We start from the raw sequence: 23,347 nt of genomic DNA, 5'->3' as shown, positions 1-23,347 counted from the left end.
TTAATGCTAACGGAACCTAACCTAACTACGAGAGCATTTAGGTTTATTATTAGAAGAATGCTAAGGGACCTAATCTTAAAACATTTATATGAAAGTAATCGCTATAACTTCACAGTATGTGTTAATTGCATACATAGCATGATGAAACCACGATAAAACAAAGACCGAGTTTGCTGCCACACGCATTTCTTTTGAGGTTCCAGCAGAAAAAGAACGTGGCTGCAGACACTACCATTATTAAAACGAAGGGAATGTATTTGTACCATTGGGTGAGAGATGACGCCTAATAACTCCACTCCTGCTCTTACGCGGTATAAGGACTCACGACTGCGCTGTACGAGCGTGCCATCTGGAAGGAAAAATGCGAACCCGGCGTTTCGTGACGTCAGTGTACAAAAGTTAGGTGCACAGAAAGCAGGTGGAGGAGGCATTGTTACATTTGTTTGGTGGTGAATGACGGTGAAGTGAGTGTTGTGTTGTCTGACAATTTTTTGAAGGATCAATAAAATGCACAGGAAGACATATTCTGATTTTGGTAAGTACTGTAAGCGTTAATATCTATTTACAGCATAATTCTTTCTTCGCAGGTAGCGTTTTGACACCTGCTGGTGTTCCTCTTCTTAACTCCCAGTTCATAGGCCTTTAGCGGCAGTGGAATTCTTAATTTCGCGTTTTTTATAAACTTCTCTTGTGAACGTAGATACAATGATTGCAATTTGCCAATGTTAGCAAGCATTGTTATTGTGTGCGTGTTTTAGCGTAAGAGATGCGTGTATGATTTTCGTAGCGAGCGCTTTCGGATTACGAAAAGTAGGTTCTGGACTGAAAGTTTTGCGACTGTTTATTGTTTTTTCTCATCACGCAGCACTTAGAAATCGGTCGATCAGCCTCTTTGCTCTAAAATGCAGTTAAATTACACGTAATTTCATTAAAGAATATTCCAATAATAAATTTGACTATCGTAAATTCGAATATGAAAATATCCATGTAGTGTGTTGATACTTTGGAACTAAGGAAATAAATAAGTATAACGAAGGATTCCGTATGGCCGTGTGTACAGAAATATTTCCCAGTATATATTTTCGTGGTTTCTGTAGTATGGCGAAGGATATGTTCATGTTGCACTTTGTGTGGGTAAATGGCTGTTACGTCAAAGGAACAACTGGGCAGTGATGTATGTTTGTCACTTATTTAGAGGGGGTCCATGCCCCCCTTTGAAAGACTTATCAAATACTAAAATTAAATAATTAAAAAATATATTTTTTAGCACTTGTATAATCGATGGTGGTTAATTTCCTCTGAACTTTTTGGAAGGCAAGGATTATACTTTGATCATAGCCTACTGCTTTGAAGAACAGTACCAAAGATTTATGTTTGCACACTATTATTTATGGTCACATGCATGAAATATTAATCAGGAACTTCACTTTTCGCTAACGGGATCTAACATCATATTTTTGTTGTTCAATAAATATTCAATTCTTCATCAATTTGGCATTAATTTATTTCGCACCGACTTGGGAAGGTAGCAAGGCACTTTTTGCCCTCCCAAAATTCACGTAGAAGTACACATTTTATGTATATTTACATATATGTATGAAGTATATGCCGATCTTGCCCCCCCCCCCCCCAAATCTATCTTAAGTTGGCGCCTCTGTTCCTGAGACACTTTTTTCGGACCGCCTGCAAAATATATTTCTAGATTCGTGCCTGGTTTCAGTATTTTGCTACTGTATGCAGCGCTTGAAGTGGAAATTGTTAACTAGAGGAATGTTTGGTCGAGCCTTGGGGTGAGCTAGGGGAATTGAAACAGCTGGGGCAGTGGCGGCGATTGACTTCCAAAACCGGGTTGGCAAAGACAGTATATTTCCCTTTGTAGATAAGGTTTAGCAGAATGGGGGGGGGGCAAGAGTGGCGAAAAGTGGGGGACTGCTTCCCCCCCTAATCGCTGCCACTGAGCCAGTGGGATGCTTTACAAAAATGTTGCTGGCAGATACCTCCCCCCGCATCTCCCTGTCACCTCGAACACTGACTGTATAATATGGAATGTTTTTCTTCCCCTCCTTTTTTTGTACTGCTGCATCTTACCCGTCTGTGGACAAGGCAGGGTTTACGAACACATGCCTTGTTATTTTTTCTCGTCGTACACATATAGAACTTTTTAGAAAAGACGCTTACGGTGGCATTATCTAGACAACAGCGAAAGAAAATCGCACGAATCACGTAAATGTCCAACAAGGAATTGTAAATAGCTGTAATTTTTGATTTGGTGGTCCAAATGTGCCATTTTGTTGATGAAAACATTTTGCTTTTCTAGGAGGATACTTATAGCATTATATTTAACAAATATTTTTTATTTTGCGTCTGCACCTGAACACGATATTCGTTCGTAGTGAAACTTCAACATTTAATTTGTATTTTATTCTGAATATACCTGATTTTATTTAGCACACTTAATTTTATTTTTTTAAAAAACAGGCAGTGCACTGGCATACGCAAGGGGAAGCTGATGGGCTACAGCCCCTCCAGAAGAAAATTTCAAATGAAATCAGTGAAGAACTAGGGAGGGGGCGAAGTGCCAATCGTCTCATTTCACCGCGGTGCCGAGTTATGGCTTTCTTTGACGTGTGAATACGAAGGCTAGGATTAAAACGTACAAGCACGCGAGTCGCGATACTTGCATAGGCTAATTATGATGTGAATGTGAATATGGCAGTTTGTAAAATTCCAATATAAGAGCCCATACAAATTCGGATGAAAAACTTTTTAAATACTTCTTTTTTTGTTTTCTGCCACTGCCAACTGACATATATAACAATAACTATCGTAAAAAACAATGTTTCTTTAAATTTTTATGTTTGATTCTAGTTTTTTACGTTTCATACGTATTTTACGCGTAATTTACGTGTCATGTGGAAAACCTTTTTTACGCGTAATTGCACAACCCTGATAGACAACGTGTAATAATCCATCATCATCCATTTTAACTTGAATTGTGTGCGAAATTTTATAAATACTTGTTCGTTAATTGAAGTGTATTGCATGCACCATGCCCAATGACATTAAATCGGTCAACCATTGATGAGTTTAGCGTAATTGATGTTAATTAACAGGCCATAAAATGAATAATTAATTATTATTAAAAAATAATTTCCTCCAATATATTTCTTGCTGTTAGTCATTCAAGTTAAAATACGAATGTAGTATTTACTGTATTTCAGACATAGCCAGAAACATAAAACACAAAAAGAACAAATACAAAATTGAGAACAAAGATTCATCTACACATTCAAAAAATGGAAAAGGATTGAAAACAAATACACAAAGGATACACAAATTAATTGACGCAATTGTGCTTGGTGTGATATAGTTAAATCTAATGCAAATTAATATTGTGTAAAAACATATAAATGTTCTTAATATAGGAGAAAGGACAAAATATCGTCAAGGGTTGGCAACATGTGAGGGGGGAAAATAAACAAGCAAAATGAAAATGAAAATACTTGTTTTTAGGAAGTTGGTTCAAAATGGTAGCTATTATTCCTGAGTGCTGGAAAACAGCTATTTAACATTTAAGAATACATTTTTTAGTTTGTCTTTGAAGTTGTTGCGATTGTAGACACGTTCCTTAAAAAATGTACTCAGGAATGCCCCCTCCCCAGAAATAAACTTCGATATTCACCTATGATTTCAACTGTGTTGTGAAAATGCTCTGAATATTGCAAAAGATATCGCCTGTGGCACCATGTTAATTGAAGGCATTTACAAACTTTCGGTCAGAATTTATTTGTCAAAGTTTTGTAGTGAGATCCGAACCGTTGTGCAATGAGCTTCCAAACAAGCAAACCGAATTTACATCCACTTTGTTTCGTGTGATAAAAGAAGAGAATATCGTTTTTCCGTTGTAATCTTTCAATTCTCCCTTGTAGTGGTAAGATTTTTGCATGTCTTATGATTAGTCCTCCCTTCTGATTGCGAAGTTTTTTTCGCCCTTGAGAAAGGGGAGGGGGTGCTATGCCTCTAAATAACTTACTGTAATTCCCCCTCGATAGAAATTTTCCAAATACCACACTGCATGAACAGGGGAGGCAGGCTGTGCAATCTTCATTCCTTCAGGAATCTTCTGAAGTCATTTTATGTGATAAAGGGCCACAGTCAAGCTTTTGGACCACAAGGAGATGTCTTTGAAAACAGAATGCTGCCTGTTATTTCTGGCAGTTAACGGCGTTGAATGAATTTCAGGTATCTGGAGTTTTGAAAGCCGAGTGGGGAGGAAAGTTGCTCCAAGCGACGACGCGTGACTTGCTCTGGGGCATTTAGATAACGTTTGCTTTCATTTCGTTTGCATTTCTCAGTTCTTTGTCCTGAGGAAGGAAGGATACGCATGAATCACTCCATTGGAAGTTCCGTTCGTGGCTGGAACAAGCAGTCGCGTTGATGTTGTAGGGGAGGGGGAGTCTACACAGGCGTCAACATATAATTACCATTGGGCACACTGTCGCCAGTCTCTCATAGCGGGTGCTACGTATGCTATTTTGTTTGTTGTTCATAATCGAAACGGGTTAGTCAATGAAAGAGCCTTGTGGCAATAATCTTGGAATATCCGGGTGTTTCGTTATTCCAGGTGAGTCCAAGGAAGGACTCATTTGATCTTCATGTTATATTTACCAGTTTTTTTAAAATTCCTTTCTTTCCACCTCGCAGGCCCAAATACTTCCACCAGTTTTATATTCACGATTATGGTTTAACGTTTCAAAGATACCAGCTTTTCTAAGCACAAAATGAACCTCACCTTTGCAAATAATTATTATTGTGAGAAGAAAATACTAACTTCTTTTAATGGTAACGCCATTGGTTGCCCACAGTGGCGGCGATTGGGTGCCAAAACTAGGGTCAAGGATAGTTTACATTCTCTTGGGGGGGGGGGGGGGGACAATCGCTGGCACTAGCTGGCCATTTTGTTCCACAAACTGCCTCGGCGCTCCTCTGTCCATATGTCTCGTGCCAATAGCTTGAATTTTGAGTGCTAAGTGCATTTGTTGGTCTGGCCTCTCTCATAATTTATGTTGGATTGGAGTCGATAGATGCCGTGTTACCAGTTATGTTCCAGTATTGGCTTCTCTTTGAGAATAAATATTGTACATTTTAATTGATTTTCATGTTTCTAGACAGTGACGACTCGTGGCTTTCTCAGAGTGTAGGATGAAGTTATGGTAAACGAGTAAGGTTTGAAAAATGTGTTCAATTACATTCACACGTATTGCTTTTACACCCAGCGGCGAAATAAACAATAGGCGAATTGTCCACCACAATTATAATTCGATCTGTATTACATATTGTGATGAACATGAATTGAAATAATGACGTCAATAAACAGAGCACAATGCCTGCTTCGAACCAACATAGTTGCGTTCCTTAAAACAACACAGGATGTAGAATAAGAAAGTAATTAAATAGTGGTGGACGATTTGCCTACCATTATCTTTGCCGTTGACTGTACTATCCATTGCATTTAGAATGTTCGCTGCATACCCATGCTGAAGGTATGGCAAGGGGCCTTCACTTTGAACCATGAAATTTTTAAATGTGAGCCTATAAAAACAGACGAAAATAACATTCCCTGTTGTCGTGTGGATTGACGATAATAAAAAGTGCTGCTTAAACTTCGAAATTATGCTAAATGTTTCTAAATTGTGCTAGGATTTATTATTCATTATTTTTTTCGGATAATTGAATTCTGCATCTACTTTTGTAGAGTTTTTGAACTTGCGTTACTTATTTTTAACAGTTATGTAATAGTGTAAGTTTCGCACCAAAATTGTTTAAAATGGTGCAACAAACGACATGGGTTCAACATAGAACTTCAAAATGTTTTGGGAAAGTTGTTTACCTCCAACTTTCTACAGATTTCCTATCATAAAATCTCCTGATGAACTATTGAAAGATTGTACAGTCTGGGTTGCAATGATCGAATTTACTTTCAATGGAATCGTTACAACCCAGAACTGTTCGTGACTGTACCTAGGTACATTGCGCTCATAATTTTATAACACGTATTGACTGCTTAAAAGTAGAGAACTGGAAATAAATTAACTGTAGGATGTTCCTCATTTCCTCCTGTTTCTAGATCGAGTGGTTTGAACTGTTAAACATATATATATATTTTTAGAAAAAAGCTGTACACCCCTTTTTCCATCGTAGGGGTTGAATTTGAGTAAATCCCTGCTTAGTGGGTGTTTACACGATAAAAATACACCCCTAAATTTTCAGCTTTCATGGGTTTGGGCTGTGCATTGAGTGGGGATAAACTCTTTTATAAACGGCTGGCCATTAAAATTTGAACAATGAAAGACAAGAGCTATCAAAACCATATTTATTACACAGAGTACTGATGATACAAAGGTGTAATGATTACATTTACAGCTCGATAATCGTTGCATTGTCTTCCCATGGTACAATGTGTTTCAATTTTGATGGTCAGCAGTTCATATTAAGATTATATTGTTCTGTGTGATTTAGCTGTACAATGTAAGAATTTCTTGTATTCTCATATTTGTTTTAATTATTTCCATAATTATATATGTGTGACGATATCCTATTAATTTTTTAACATCACGTATTCCTAACAGGAAGTAAAAAAGTGCAACTTCAGATTTTTTCTATACGTATCAATATTTGGTGTAAAAACATGTACGAAAATTTTGAGATTTTAGATTTGCGGGTAACTTCGAACTTATATTAAAAGAAATGTGAGTTAATAGGATCAGCTTTGATATTTTGACTTGATTTGTTGAGAATATTGCACATAATTTAGTTTATGTAAAATCAAGATACTAATATCTTTACTATTTACCAAACTGTAAGGTGAAACGAGAAAAAATGTTTAAAATATTATTCTTGCCTTTTCGTTGGGAAGCAAAGCAAATATACAGTTGTGGTCTGCTAGACTCCAGGTTAACAGTTGAATATTTTAACCACTGACAGGTTAAGAGTTACTTTCTTTTGCCTGTTTCACAGACTCGACATATAATTTCCATGAATTTTCTTTCGAGAATTGAATTTTCATATTATTCTTAATACACCTCTTAACAACCGTATCTTAAATCTGGTGAAGAGCTTTTTCTTTTACACATGACATTACATACATTATTGTTTGGTGTTTTGAAATTTATTTTGGATCTGAGAAACGTCATTTTGGAAAATTGTATAAATCCTTCTAATTTTTGCAAATAATAATAGTAATAAACTGCACTTATAATTTTCCTAGAGAAGAAAGTCCGACCTCCGTTGTGGAGTGGTTAGCACAGAATGCTACGGTTACAGGGGTTCCGGCTTCGAATCCCCCTTGGCCGGGATATTCTTTTTTGTGTTCCTTCCATCACTCATCCTCATCGTTGCGATTAGCCAAAAGTGTCGGAAAAGCAAAAATGAATCTAGAAAGATAAGATTATTTTCATTTAGTATCTCTGTCATTAACATTCTTGACGAGAGACACGTGGGAACTGCATTCTTGAAAGTTAACGAAGTTGCTGCGCTTGGAGCACCAGCCAGTATAATCCATTATTACAGTTGTGTTCGCTATCCTGCGCATATGTGATTGGCTGATCGTCCTTCAGTTCACAATCATCTTCACGATTAGCCAAAAGTGACAGGAAAACGACGTACACTGCTAAGTATATAACTCAAATGCAAACATTTTCCCTGCTAAAAATAGAAATAATATGGGTGGCTTAGAGACGAGACAGTAATTTTAATTTTACTTTTAAAAAGAGCGTAGTTTTTGAAGTCAGACACACACACACACAGATCTGACCCAAGACAGAGTTTCGGATACGGGGCTGATTTGGTAGGAGGTAGAAGAGATTGATGGCTGGGAGATATTTTATTTATTGTTTCAAACAATTTGAATACTACAGTCAATAGAAGTTGCACTTTTAATTAACGCAAAGCAAGAATTGAGTTATTACATGTAGTTTATTTATATTTTACATACATATATTTGAATATAATATATAATTAAAAGGAAATTACTAGTTAAAGGTACAAATTCGAAACATTGACAAGAAACAACTTTGTAGCTGACCAGAACTCGAACCCGGGTCTCTGGCAATCCGTGCCATTGCTCTACACTGATCTACCGAGCCGGCCTGGCTTCGCCTGATATTTCGCTGTTGCTGTTTTACCTGTGTCGAATCGTCTCTGCAGATGCTACAATAACGGGATCTGTTGCCTTTGAAACACTGTAGACGTCAGTAGATGGGAAAATACTTTAGACCAAACAATAGACCCTTTAATTGACATTAATGGCTTTTTTATTCATTTTCGAGGGGTGACGCTATTGTTATTTAATCTAGCGCCACGTGTCGTGGGTGGAGGAGGAGATGAGTCATCGATGACTCATGCACACGTGTGAGTTTGAAATTAATGGTTTTCCATTAGTGCACAAAAGACACTATTATGTATTCCGTTTTCGGGCTAAGCTAACCTATTGTTGTATATTATATATGCGTTTCTGCCGGATATGAGTCATGGGTGCTTTATACACACGTGGGAACTTGGAATTAATGGTTTTCCCATTAATGTACAAAAGACATTTTCGGCCTATTGTAAGGCGTCACGTCCGGCCATTTTGGCGTCGGTGGAGAGTCATATTTGGTATAATTAAGGATCCGTATTTACCAGTATTTAACCGGTGCCGACGCGTTCGATCGGAGGTAGAAGATATTATAACACATGTTCGCTTTAAAGGCGAAGAAATTGAACGATGTAGCCTATATGCAAACGAAGTATGCGGACAGAAGATATGTTATTAATATTAACCTGTTACGGAAGAACCTGTTATGTGGTTGCATTCATCGGCACCCTCAAACCGCGAGCGTTCATGGACACGCGAGGGGAAAGAAAGGTTCTTCATTGTTACGGCCCCCATCGCTTGGTCTTCTTCCGAAGTTGAATGGAAGCCCGGTCCCGCCAATTCTTTTACACGCGAGTATTGATTTTCTTTGAGGTTCCAATTTTATTTGGGGGAAGTAATATACGCGTTCTTTTTTCTTCCGCCTTTTGTAACATTGCAAAGATTATTTAACCTAAGGCGTAACGAATTTGGCTGAACTAGGAACATTCAGTTCCTGTATCTACAAGTTAAAGTGGATGCGGTCTGCTATTTGCCCTTATTTCGGGGTTGCGAACCACGGACCATTTGATTATTGCATTATAAACATCAGGATTCACGTAAAATTGACCAGATGTTTTTACTGTTAGGGACAATATTTCGCATTTTTTGTGTATTTTTACTCAGAAAACGCTATTTGAACGATTCAAGCAAGAGTTCGCATGGCAATTTAGACACACAAACTGTGTTTCTTCAACTTTAGCTGAAATTTAGGTTTATTTTTTTACTCTAATATCACAATTTCTTCTATTCAGACAACATTTTTTATTAAATTTTGGACTCACAAAGACATTTTTCAACTTTTAACTTGTTATTTTAAAAGTTTATTTCCATTTTTTTACTCTAATATCACAATTTCTTCTATTCAGGCAACATTTTTTATTAAATTTTGGACTCACAAAGACATTTTTCAACTTTTAACTTGTTACTTTAAAAGTTTATTTCCATTTTTTACTCTAATATCACAATTTCTTCTATTCAGGCAACATTTTTTATTAAATTTTGGACTCACAAAGACATTTTTCAACTTTTAACTTGCTATTTTAAAAGTTTATTTCCATTTTTTACTCTAATATCACAATTTCATCTATTCTGGCAGGAGTGTTTATTCCAGTTTAGACTTGCAAAGATAATTTTTTCAACTTCTTTTATTAATTTTTCTATTTATTGCCTTTTGTATCTTATTTTGTTCTTTATTTAAAGAATTTCTCTAATCACTAAGGAAGAAGTACTTTTAAGTAAAACTGTACCCACAAACTTTATTATTACTATTATTATTAGTATTATTATTATTGTTGTTGTTGTTTTTGTTTTGATGTAGTTGTTGAATCTTGTTGTTGTTGTTAGGGTTTATTGACTTCCACTACGCTATTTTTGGTTTGGTTCGTAGGAAAGTTTGCTTATTTTAGTTTCCTAGGTATTTTCTTACTGTTAGGGTAGGTAAAGTTTCCTAAATATATGAGTAGGGTTCCATATATTCTTGTTCTTGCATGTTTTTCATATGATGTGATCACCACAACTCTCCAAGGGCTTTTTCTGCATGTTTCCATTTTTATTGAGGCTTAGTGATTCCTAGATCCACTTCATGCATGAGAGAAAGCTTGAAAATTTCGATCTCAGATAACCGTCAACCTTATGTCAGAGTATTTTCGAGTATATTTTAGACTTATTATGGGCCACTAGAATATCACGGCTTGCTTATTTTTTAAGTATGTTGCGCAGTTATTGTATTTTTGCTTTTGCTTACTAGATAAACTGTATGAAATGTTTAATTTTTGTACTTTTTTGCACTTATAAGAGGCCAAACTTTTACTGTAACTAAAATTATTACGTCTCTAGGCACTGTAACCCCTTTACCAAGAGTACTATAACTGCATGTTTATTAATATTGTTTCTTTCATCCCTTAAATATAACAATTTAACAATATAATGACAAATCACAGGACAAGTCGATGTTAGCAGATGACAACGTGGCTTTTAAGTCCACAGGCCAAACTTTTCTTACCATGCTATTTACCCTTATAGTCTTTTATTCGGGGCACGTTTCAAGTACTATTGACTTTTTGAGTGTTTGATTAACACCAGGGGTTATTTGTATCTGTTATGCTGTATTATTTGAGGCTTCTTTTTTATTCTACAATCACTATATGTCCCTGAGAACTAAATTCCGCTGACTGAAGCTTAAAGCTTAGGCTCTACAGCATGTTGAATGGTTAAGCACTGGTCAATATGAATTTTACAGAGGCTAGTAGGAGGCATAGGAACACACGCCAGAGCCTTATTAGCGTGCAAGAAACACTTTCAGGGAGTACTACGAGGAAACGAAGTTGATTTTTTTGAGTGCTTTACCAGTTACACAGCCAATATTTGCTATTTCAAGTAACTACATGTACCAGAACATTTTACAGCCCAGCACTAACTAGACTTCAATTTATACTTTATTAGGTGCTAAATGTAGCAAGAATACTGATCGTACATACTTTTGAGAATCCAACTATATCAGGATTTTTTCTATGTAAGTATATTTTTATTGATTACTAACTTTAACAGACCAAGCAGGAAAACGACAAAATTCACTAAACTTAGTACTATAGCGTAGGTGATTGCATGAAAAGTAGAAATTATAACAACCACAAGATTTCGCTTTTTTGCTTTTGTGACTAATTGTGACGCTGAGGATGAATGGATGGCCAAAAATCTTAAGGACTGGTTGTATTTTACCACTACAGACGCCTATGTAGAAACACTAGAGTACTGTTAGCTTTCAAAATTGAGGTTATACTGTACTGTTTTTTAAATATTTTGTATTTGACACGTTACACTTATAACCATTTCAGGACAAATATTGCTAAAACTCTCAAATTTACTGTGTACAAGTTGATATTTCTGCTATCAGAGGAATTAACAACCCTATTTTACAAACAAAAGTTATTGTTTACACTTTATTTACTTCAATCACAGACTAATATTTTACAGTAATTGAATCATTCAGCCCTAGTCAATACTTTACTGCATCAGAAAGTTTGTTATTAATCTAATAAGTATGCTATTTTGTGCTATTCTAAGGCAAACGTTGTTTAATTTACTGGTTATAATGCAAAGTTTTGCTCAAATTCGATATATTCACTACCTTCAAACCAAACAATTGTACTTATTTAGCGCATTTCATTTATATTTTTGTAATTAACTTATGTTTCTTATAATTAACAAACTAAACTAATTACTTTGTCATGTTAAAAACCTTATTTTTTACTATTTCCTATTCTATCAGGTTCTATATTGCTGTTTTTATCAATTTATGTAAGACCACACTCTGGTAAATGCACATATATTCTCTTTTATACACACGCACGCCACACACGCACACACATTTACACACTTATACGAATATACATCTGACGTTTTTCAATATTTTGCTATGAAGTTTGCATCCACGCTATTCAAACAAGGGCAGGCAATGTAGTATTTATGAGTATTAGTAATCCCAAAGTGCTGTTTTTGGTGTCCAAGTTCAGATGAGAGGCTGCTATGTGCCTTTTGCAGGGGATTGCATGTGAAGTGTATGCATATTGAGCATTATTGAGTGTGTATGCTTCCAAGTTTTGCTGTTATTTTCCTATAATTCTGCGAGACTGTAGAGAGTTCTCTCTTTTCAACCAGTTTTCTTTCATTGATTGGATACTTTTTGGGAACTTAGCAGTTTTTTATGTTATGAAGCAGATTGTTGTAGAATATTTTGCATGGTCTTTTGTGATATTGAGTGGATGCTGTAATGGTAGTAAGTATCTTTCCTTCTTGTGTTGATGTTCTTGTGTAGGTTTCTTTTGGGAACTTAGAAGTTTTTTATGTTATGAAGCAGATTGTTGTAGAATATTTTGCATGGTCTTTTGTGATATTGAGTTGCTGCTGTAATGGTAGTAAGTATCTTTCCTTCTTGTGTTGATGTTCTTATGTAGGATTCCTATTTTCGGTCAAGTTGCAGTACTTAGAATAATCGCTATTGTCTTATTGATCTACGAAGCTCCTTTGAATAATCATTTGCATGGGGCCCTATACTCCACGCTGTACTTTGTTCTGGGAGCTATCTTTTGAAGCCTTACCATTCTGCTAGTACAGTATTATTAACGTAGAGGTAAATTAGTTTGTGAAAATATGTATTTTTCTGATTAACTATAGTCGCTTAGTTGTTCTAGCAGGTATAAGTAGTTACTGCTGATGTTAATTTTCTATTCGCAGGGGCTATGTATGATGTAGCGTATTTGTGTGGGCTGTCCCTTTTATTCCTATGTTGTTGAGTTTCTCCATAAGCATGTCCTGTTTTACTCTATTCTATGCCTTGTTGCTTCTAGATATCTGAGGTATGTTGCTGGTTCATATCTGAGTTAGCTTGTTTGACTAACTATTATTTTTGCTATGGCTGTGGGTATTGATGTCCCTTTCTGAATTCCATGTTGGTTTCTGTTTATCCTTGTTGCTGCTTGTTATCTGAGTTAGGTTGTTTGACTTCAGGACTATCCTTTTTTAACTTTATTGTTGATTGCTGTTTTGTTTATTTCCTTATTTGTTTTTTATTAACTTTGAAAAAATTGTACTTTTAAAACATTAACTTTGAAAAAATTGTACTTTTAAAACATTAACTTTGTAAAAATTGTACTTTTAAAACATTCACTTTGAAAAAAATGTACTTTTTCACCAGAAATAATCAAATATATGGGAAAGGAGGAGAAGATCTGTTGCTCAGAATAATAAATGAGGGCTGGAAGGAAAATAATTTTGTTACTATAGTAAATAATATTACAAGACACAAAACAAATAGATTCAGTAAACAAATAAAAACAAATAAGGAAATAAACAAAACAGCAATCAACAATAAAGTTAAAAAAGGATAGTCCTGAAGTCAAACAACCTAACTCAGATAACAAGCAGCAACAAGGATAAACAGAAACCAACATGGAATTCAGAAAGGGACATCAATACCCACAGCCATAGCAAAAATAATAGTTAGTCAAACAAGCTAACTCAGATATGAACCAGCAACATACCTCAGATATCTAGAAGCAACAAGGCATAGAATAGAGTAAAACAGGGCATGCTTATGGAGAAACTCAACAACATAGGAATAAAAGGGACAGCCCACACAAATACGCTACATCATACATAGCCCCTGCGAATAGAAAATTAACAACATCAGCAGTAACTACTTATACCTGCTAGAACAACTAAGCGACTATAGTTAATCAGAAAAATACATATTTTCACAAACTAATTTACCTCTACGTTAATAATACTGTACTAGCAGAATGGTAAGGCTTCAAAAGATAGCTCCCAGAACAAAGTACAGCGTGGAGTATAGGGCCCCATGCAAATGATTATTCAAAGGAGCTTCGTAGATCAATAAGACAATAGCGATTATTCTAAGTACTGCAACTTGACCGAAAATAGGAATCCTACATAAGAACATCAACACAAGAAGGAAAGATACTTACTACCATTACAGCAGCAACTCAATATCACAAAAGACCATGCAAAATATTCTACAACAATCTGCTTCATAACATAAAAAACTTCTAAGTTCCCAAAAGAAACCTACACAAGAACATCAACACAAGAAGGAAAGATACTTACTACCATTACAGCATCCACTCAATATCACAAAAGACCATGCAAAATATTCTACAACAATCTGCTTCATAACATAAAAAACTGCTAAGTTCCCAAAAAGTATCCAATCAATGAAAGAAAACTGGTTGAAAAGAGAGAACTCTCTACAGTCTCGCAGAATTATAGGAAAATAACAGCAAAACTTGGAAGCATACACACTCAATAATGCTCAATATGCATACACTTCACATGCAATCCCCTGCAAAAGGCACATAGCAGCCTCTCATCTGAACTTGGACACCAAAAACAGCACTTTGGGATTACTAATACTCATAAATACTACATTGCCTGCCCTTGTTTGAATAGCGTGGATGCAAACTTCATAGCAAAATATTGAAAAACGTCAGATGTATATTCGTATAAGTGTGTAAATGTGTGTGCGTGTGTGGCGTGCGTGTGTATAAAAGAGAATATATGTGCATTTACCAGAGTGTGGTCTTACATAAATTGATAAAAACAGCAATATAGAACCTGATAGAATAGGAAATAGTAAAAAATAAGGTTTTTAACATGACAAAGTAATTAGTTTAGTTTGTTAATTATAAGAAACATAAGTTAATTACAAAAATATAAATGAAATGCGCTAAATAAGTACAATTGTTTGGTTTGAAGGTAGTGAATATATCGAATTTGAGCAAAACTTTGCATTATAACCAGTAAATTAAACAACGTTTGCCTTAGAATAGCACAAAATAGCATACTTATTAGATTAATAACAAACTTTCTGATGCAGTAAAGTATTGACTAGGGCTGAATGATTCAATTACTGTAAAATATTAGTCTGTGATTGAAGTAAATAAAGTGTAAACAATAACTTTTGTTTGTAAAATAGGGTTGTTAATTCCTCTGATAGCAGAAATATCAACTTGTACACAGTAAATTTGAGAGTTTTAGCAATATTTGTCCTGAAATGGTTATAAGTGTAACGTGTCAAATACAAAATATTTAAAAAACAGTACAGTATAACCTCAATTTTGAAAGCTAACAGTACTCTAGTGTTTCTACATAGGCGTCTGTAGTGGTAAAATACAACCAGTCCTTAAGATTTTTGGCCATCCATTCATCCTCAGCGTCACAATTAGTCACAAAAGCAAAAAAGCGAAATCTTGTGGTTGTTATAATTTCTACTTTTCATGCAATCACCTACGCTATAGTACTAAGTTTAGTGAATTTTGTCGTTTTCCTGCTTGGTCTGTTAAAGTTAGTAATCAATAAAAATATACTTACATAGAAAAAATCCTGATATAGTTGGATTCTCAAAAGTATGTACGATCAGTATTCTTGCTACATTTAGCACCTAATAAAGTATAAATTGAAGTCTAGTTAGTGCTGGGCTGTAAAATGTTCTGGTACATGTAGTTACTTGAAATAGCAAATATTGGCTGTGTAACTGGTAAAGCACTCAAAAAAATCAACTTCGTTTCCTCGTAGTACTCCCTGAAAGTGTTTCTTGCACGCTAATAAGGCTCTGGCGTGTGTTCCTATGCCTCCTACTAGCCTCTGTAAAATTCATATTGACCAGTGCTTAACCATTCAACATGCTGTAGAGCCTAAGCTTTAAGCTTCAGTCAGCGGAATTTAGTTCTCAGGGACATATAGTGATTGTAGAATAAAAAAGAAGCCTCAAATAATACAGCATAACAGATACAAATAACCCCTGGTGTTAATCAAACACTCAAAAAGTCAATAGTACTTGAAACGTGCCCCGAATAAAAGACTATAAGGGTAAATAGCATGGTAAGAAAAGTTTGGCCTGTGGACTTAAAAGCCACGTTGTCATCTGCTAACATCGACTTGTCCTGTGATTTGTCATTATATTGTTAAATTGTTATATTTAAGGGATGAAAGAAACAATATTAATAAACATGCAGTTATAGTACTCTTGGTAAAGGGGTTACAGTGCCTAGAGACGTAATAATTTTAGTTACAGTAAAAGTTTGGCCTCTTATAAGTGCAAAAAAGTACAAAAATTAAACATTTCATACAGTTTATCTAGTAAGCAAAAGCAAAAATACAATAACTGCGCAACATACTTAAAAAATAAGCAAGCCGTGATATTCTAGTGGCCCATAATAAGTCTAAAATATACTCGAAAATACTCTGACATAAGGTTGACGGTTATCTGAGATCGAAATTTTCAAGCTTTCTCTCATGCATGAAGTGGATCTAGGAATCACTAAGCCTCAATAAAAATGGAAACATGCAGAAAAAGCCCTTGGAGAGTTGTGGTGATCACATCATATGAAAAACATGCAAGAACAAGAATATATGGAACCCTACTCATATATTTAGGAAACTTTACCTACCCTAACAGTAAGAAAATACCTAGGAAACTAAAATAAGCAAACTTTCCTACGAACCAAACCAAAAATAGCGTAGTGGAAGTCAATAAACCCTAACAACAACAACAAGATTCAACAACTACATCAAAACAAAAACAACAACAACAATAATAATAATACTAATAATAATAGTAATAATAAAGTTTGTGGGTACAGTTTTACTTAAAAGTACTTCTTCCTTAGTGATTAGAGAAATTCTTTAAATAAAGAACAAAATAAGATACAAAAGGCAATAAATAGAAAAATTAATAAAAGAAGTTGAAAAAATTATCTTTGCAAGTCTAAACTGGAATAAACACTCCTGCCAGAATAGATGAAATTGTGATATTAGAGTAAAAAATGGAAATAAACTTTTAAAATAGCAAGTTAAAAGTTGAAAAATGTCTTTGTGAGTCCAAAATTTAATAAAAAATGTTGCCTGAATAGAAGAAATTGTGATATTAGAGTAAAAAATGGAAATAAACTTTTAAAGTAACAAGTTAAAAGTTGAAAAATGTCTTTGTGAGTCCAAAATTTAATAAAAAATGTTGCCTGAATAGAAGAAATTGTGATATTAGAGTAAAAAAATGGAAATAAACTTTTAAAATAACAAGTTAAAAGTTGAAAAATGTCTTTGTGAGTCCAAAATTTAATAAAAAATGTTGTCTGAATAGAAGAAATTGTGATATTAGAGTAAAAAAATAAACCTAAATTTCAGCTAAAGTTGAAGAAACACAGTTTGTGTGTCTAAATTGCCATGCGAACTCTTGCTTGAATCGTTCAAATAGCGTTTTCTGAGTAAAAATACACAAAAAATGCGAAATATTGTCCCTAACAGTAAAAACATCTGGTCAATTTTACGTGAATCCTGATGTTTATAATGCAATAATCAAATGGTCCGTGGTTCGCAACCCCGAAATAAGGGCAAATAGCAGACCGCATCCACTTTAACTTGTAGATACAGGAACTGAATGTTCCTAGTTCAGCCAAATTCGTTACGCCTTAGGTTAAATAATCTTTGCAATGTTACAAAAGGCGGAAGAAAAAAGAACGCGTATATTACTTCCCCCAAATAAAATTGGAACCTCAAAGAAAATCAATACTCGCGTGTAAAAGAATTGGCGGGACCGGGCTTCCATTCAACTTCGGAAGAAGACCAAGCGATGGGGGCCGTAACAATGAAGAACCTTTCTTTCCCCTCGCGTGTCCATGAACGCTCGCGGTTTGAGGGTGCCGATGAATGCAACCACATAACAGGTTCTTCCGTAACAGGTTAATATTAATAACATATCTTCTGTCCGCATACTTCGTTTGCATATAGGCTACATCGTTCAATTTCTTCGCCTTTAAAGCGAACATGTGTTATAATATCTTCTACCTCCGATCGAACGCGTCGGCACCGGTTAAATACTGGTAAATACGGATCCTTAATTATACCAAATATGACTCTCCACCGACGCCAAAATGGCCGGACGTGACGCCTTACAATAGGCCGAAAATGTCTTTTGTACATTAATGGGAAAACCATTAATTCCAAGTTCCCACGTGTGTATAAAGCACCCATGACTCATATCCGGCAGAAACGCATATATAATATACAACAATAGGTTAGCTTAGCCCGAAAACGGAATACATAATAGTGTCTTTTGTGCACTAATGGAAAACCATTAATTTCAAACTCACACGTGTGCATGAGTCATCGATGACTCATCTCCTCCTCCACCCACGACACGTGGCGCTAGATTAAATAACAATAGCGTCACCCCTCGAAAATGAATAAAAAAGCCATTAATGTCAATTAAAGGGTCTATTGTTTGGTCTAAAGTATTTTCCCATCTACTGACGTCGACGTTGCCTGGTTCCTCCCAGCGTAGAGTTGTTAATTCTTGGTGATTAGGCACACACAGGAGATTGCCAGAGACCCGGGTTCGAGTCCTGGTCGAGCTTGCATTTTTCGCTGAAAAATCTATGTAGTACATATGTGTGTGCCTAATTTAATGGAAATTTGTATCTGATTAGAAAGTCTTTATCTCCTCATCTTGTCCTTTGAAAAAAAAAAAAACTTTGTGTTATTTTGTCAACACCCACAGAGGGTCAAAGAAGATGGTGTATGCTTGGGAAGCAAGTAGATAGATACACATTTTCCACTGGTTCCAGCGCTGTCTTGGACAGGGAGAACATTTTGCTTTCGCCCACCACAAATTCGGTGATACATATTTACAAGTCTCTCAATTTTATTTAAGAAGCTGTCGTCATTTTCATCATCATTATCCGTGTTGGAGTGGTTAGTACGGCGCGCTACGTCGTCAGAAGTCTCGGTTCTTTCGAAGCCCGGCCTTTGTGAGTGTTCCTTCATCAATTTCATCATATCATCACTACTCATCTTCAAGATTAGCTCAAAGCGGCAGAAAAGCGAAGTAAAATAAACCAAACCAAATCAATCAATTAAGTTCTGCGACAATGCTCATGGATGTCAGTGAGAATGTGATTTAATAACGGAATGATGATTTATTGCTGATAATAATCCAAAGGAGTGCGTCTCTATGGCTATGATGATATAGTATTTTGGATGTTGCAACACTGAATCCAAAATGTGGCAGAATTTTTCAGCTTCCTCAAAAACACTCGGGAGTCGCGGTAGTCTAGTCGGTAGGGCGTCTGACTACTTCCGGGAGGCCCGGGTTCGATTCCCAGGTGGGCGATTTAAGGTCGGAATTTTTTCGGCCTTATCCCAGCATGAAGCGGTTTCTTTGGTTCACCCAGCCTCAAATCAATAGGTACCTGGGAGTGAAGACGGTCGGAGCGTGGTGCTGATCATATCACATACAACTACCCCAACATTCCCTAAATGTGCCATGAACTATGTGCACTGGGAAGTTTATGTTTACCTTACCATAAACCCGTGAAAAAATGTTTATCTGGTTCTCGTTTTCATTTGTGCAAAATATTTAATGCAGCTGACAGCATCTCTCTGGTAGGCGAACTGAGAGAGAAATTACTAACTAACTCTAGCCTTCTTAAACCCGAAAGTTTATTGCTGCAGCAACACAAACCTTCCATCTGTCCCTATCCTGGGCAAGATCAATCCAATCTTTTCCATCCTTACAGTTTTCCTTTAGGTCCATCTCAACGTTATCCCTCCATCTTCGTCTTGCCGGCCCCCGTGGCGAAGTGGTTAGCACATCGCGCTACGACGCTAGGGGTTCCGGGTTCGAATCCCGGCATGGGTGTTTGCGAGTGTCCATTCATCAATTTCATCACTCATCCCCATCTTCGCAATTAAGCAAAAAATGTGGCACAAAAGAGAAGTAAAATAAACAAAGTCAATCAATCCATCTTCTTCTTGGCCTTCCTACAGGTCTCTTACCATCAGATTTACCAACAAGAATCCTGTATTCTTCTCCCATTCGTACCACATGGCCAGCCCACCTGTCTTTTGTAAGTAAAATGAAAAGTGGAGATTTTGAGTAATATTGCGAAGTGTTTATTTGGATCAGTATGAGGGCCCGCCCATTCACACGCGCGCACACACACAGAGAGAGTGGGAGACAGACACAATCTGTACGTCAAAGTTAATATCTGTATTAACTTCCTTTGTTCCATGGTACACTCAACAGCAAAAGAAACAGTAGACCAATTGTCAATCAGCATTTTCATTCGGTCTGTACTATACAGTGTGATAGTAATGAATCCAAATGATTATATCAATAAGCAGAGGGCAATGTCCGCTTCGGACTATCGTAGTTTCATTCCTTAAGACAACACAGGATGTAGAATAAAATAGTGATGAAAATAGCGGTGGCAATTCGCCCACCATTATCTTTGCCGTTGACTCTACGCCTATGCAAGGAAGATATTTTTTAGCCTCGTGAAAAGAATGTTACGTAATTGCACGACGTGGCGATGATACTGCGAGTGCCGAAACAGTAGAAAGCTCCGAGTGGGCGTAGCCTCGCACCCAACAGGACCCTGCGCGTGTTGGTATTGTGATGGTAGAGTGCGCGAGTAAACAGTAAACAGTGAGCTTACAGCGTGACTGATACGGAACTCACGCCTTTGTTCATCGGATGAGAATTTGCATGCCAGAAGAAGACGTGTCGCATGCATTTTTTTCCGGTTTCGACGTGCTGTGACATTCCCTGACCCGAGCATTCTTTGGTTCAGGAAGTGCCGACAGTGTCCGATCGCTGTCGGAATCGCTGGCTCACCGTATTGTCTGCAAAGCCCGAGACCATCGCATGAACAACCCCATGACCCAAAAACCATATCATGGTGGGCGTTCCTTTGTACTCATCGTCTGTTTCATCAGTTCAGTATCCAGTCTCCTCGCGATTAAGGACAGATATTACCTCAGGATTGGAGGCAGGGCTTTATATTAGAACTGCATCAGACGGAATTTTCAGTGGTTGCTGTGTAAACTGAGAAAACAGTATTTCGGTGTCATACGTCACAAGTTCAGACGTAATTACTGTCTCCCATATCGCACAATACTAGGACAAACTTGCGTTCTTATCGTTTTTTTTTGTTTTTTTTTTTGTTACGTTACACCCCTAAGCTAGGCTAGCTGCGTTTAGTTCTCTTATCATAAATTTCCAATGTATTTATGCTAATAGCAACCATACCTAACAACGTAGGCATTCTTAATCCTACGTCAGAACGCAAGGTTGTCCTAGCGTTGTGCGATAAGGGGGACCTGTAGTTGCTTCCGAGTGCGCTTTCACGTAGTAGACCCGGGGAACTGCATTCGACTAGGCAAGCGAGGGTCTGGCGCGTGAGAGTTGTGTTCCTTGCTTGGTCATGTGTGCGTTTCTGATTGTCCCGACACCCGTCCTCATTTCATCCAATCCCCATTCATGGAACAACTACATTTTATTGTTGAAAGTAATAATTATTTAGCAAAGAGGAAAATTTATTTTTATCACTACTGACACTCGCGCGCGCACACACAGAACCATGGGACTGGATGAACTGTATCTTATATCAGAAAAGTTTGATTCAGTACAATGTATCCTTTTTACTTGTAATGGTATACAAGTAGGCATAGGCGTAGGTACGGGGTGTGCCGGGTGTGCCTAGGCACACCCTAATAGACTGCTTTATCAAAGAGAATTAAAGACAGATATTTCAATAAGAGAGAAAATAAGCGGCAGCTTGTAAGAAGTTGAAAATGTCATTACTTGGTACAAACGTGTGCATTATCGCTGATGAAACGAGTGTCTATAGCTTTTTCGATATTTTGATGTCATTGGAGAAAGAAGATATTTACTGCATTCTACTCTGTACTGCAGCGCCAGTATACCTGTCACAAGCTGCACGTGTGAGAGAGCTTTCTCCAAGATTACCCAAGTTAAAACTAAATTAAGAGCAACTCAGAAGCAGGATAGATTGGAAGCCCTGCTCTTGCTATTTGTGTAACAGGAAAAAGTAATCTATTGATGTAAATGAAGTTATTGATGAGTTTAAGAACATTGTACCTTTTGACAGACGTCTCTTGTTATACAAATAGATGACGTGTATTTTGATGTATTTGTTTGTAACATTTATGAACATTTTGTGTGTGTGTAATTTCTATGCAATTTGATTTTTTCTACTACATATATTCAGAAATTTTCAACACTGTCATTTAGTGAATTTATATTCCTTTACAAACACAAGTGCAGTTAAAGAGCCAAGTGATTGTGTTGCAAAATATGCTATTGAAAAGGTACAAGACCTCATTTTTTTTCTTTGTGTACACCCAAATATAAAGTTCTAGCTACGCCTATGCAAGTAGGCCTCCCCTATGGCGCAGTGGTATCGTCCTCGCCTTGTAATCAAGGGGTCCCGGGTTCGATACCCCGTGGAGCCACATCGGATCCCACTTTAAACTGTAGGTCCAGTCCCGATTAGCCTTTCTGTGCATAAAGTGGACTTAAAACAATAAAACAATAAATCAATCAATCGTATACAAAGTACGATCCTAATGGTGGAGTAATTCGAATAATTTGTAATCACATTACAAATGGTCTGGTACTGTTTCACGGACATAATATTAGGAAAGGGATATATTCGATTACAGTAAAACCTCGTTAATCCGGACTAATGGGGGGGAATAAGTTGACTTGTTCAAAGAAAGTCCGATTAACTGAAATAACCTAAAAGAACAGTAGAAAGTGCATTAAAACTCCGTTTATAGCAAGAAAACACGTTTATTATGGTGTATTTAAAGGGCATAGGCCTAAATACACTACACAGTACAGTACAAAGTCTGCGGGAAACAGAATGTCATCAGTGGTTGACTTCCTTTTCTTTGGGAAGTTCATGTTGTTGACTTCTAGACACATTTAAAACCTTGCATGGGCCCGGATTAACGAGGTTTTACTGTATTACAAATATTTTCGTAACAAAATGTAGTGGTCCCTCTCCCCTGTTTTTCCCAGCTGCCTACAAAATAGTACAAAACTAAAACTTCCGATTGATTTATTTATTTTACTCGGCTTTTCTGGCACTTTTGATAATCGTGAAGTTGAGGATGAGTCATGATATGATGAAATTGATGAATGGACACTCACAAAGAACTCCCAGGCCCAGGCTCGGATTCGTAGCGTGCTGTGATAACCACTCCGCCACGGAGACCGGCAAAACTTCCAACGAATGTAGAGGTTGCAATATCAGATGGTTTCTGTCTTAAAATATATTGAGAATTCATTAACCT

At 36.6% G+C, this 23,347-nt stretch overlaps 1 protein-coding gene across 1 annotated transcript in view; it reads left to right on the top strand.

The window, feature by feature from the left end:
* The first annotated feature begins 400 nt into the window (after positions 1-400).
* Positions 401-23,347, top strand: part of LOC145977860 (protein crumbs-like) — a 147,118-nt gene continuing 124,171 nt past the window's right edge. The window contains exon 1 of the mRNA XM_083110184.1: positions 401-535. The gene's annotated coding sequence lies outside the window, so the exon portion shown is untranslated. The remainder of the gene's footprint in view (positions 536-23,347) is intronic.

The sequence above is a fragment of the Lepisma saccharinum genome, chromosome 23 (assembly GCF_977018435.1).
Source record: "Lepisma saccharinum chromosome 23, izLepSacc3.1, whole genome shotgun sequence".
Lineage (NCBI taxonomy): Eukaryota > Metazoa > Arthropoda > Insecta > Zygentoma > Lepismatidae > Lepisma > Lepisma saccharinum.
The sequence above is the reverse complement of the archived record's forward strand: the minus strand, read 5'-3'. Positions and strand labels throughout refer to the sequence as shown.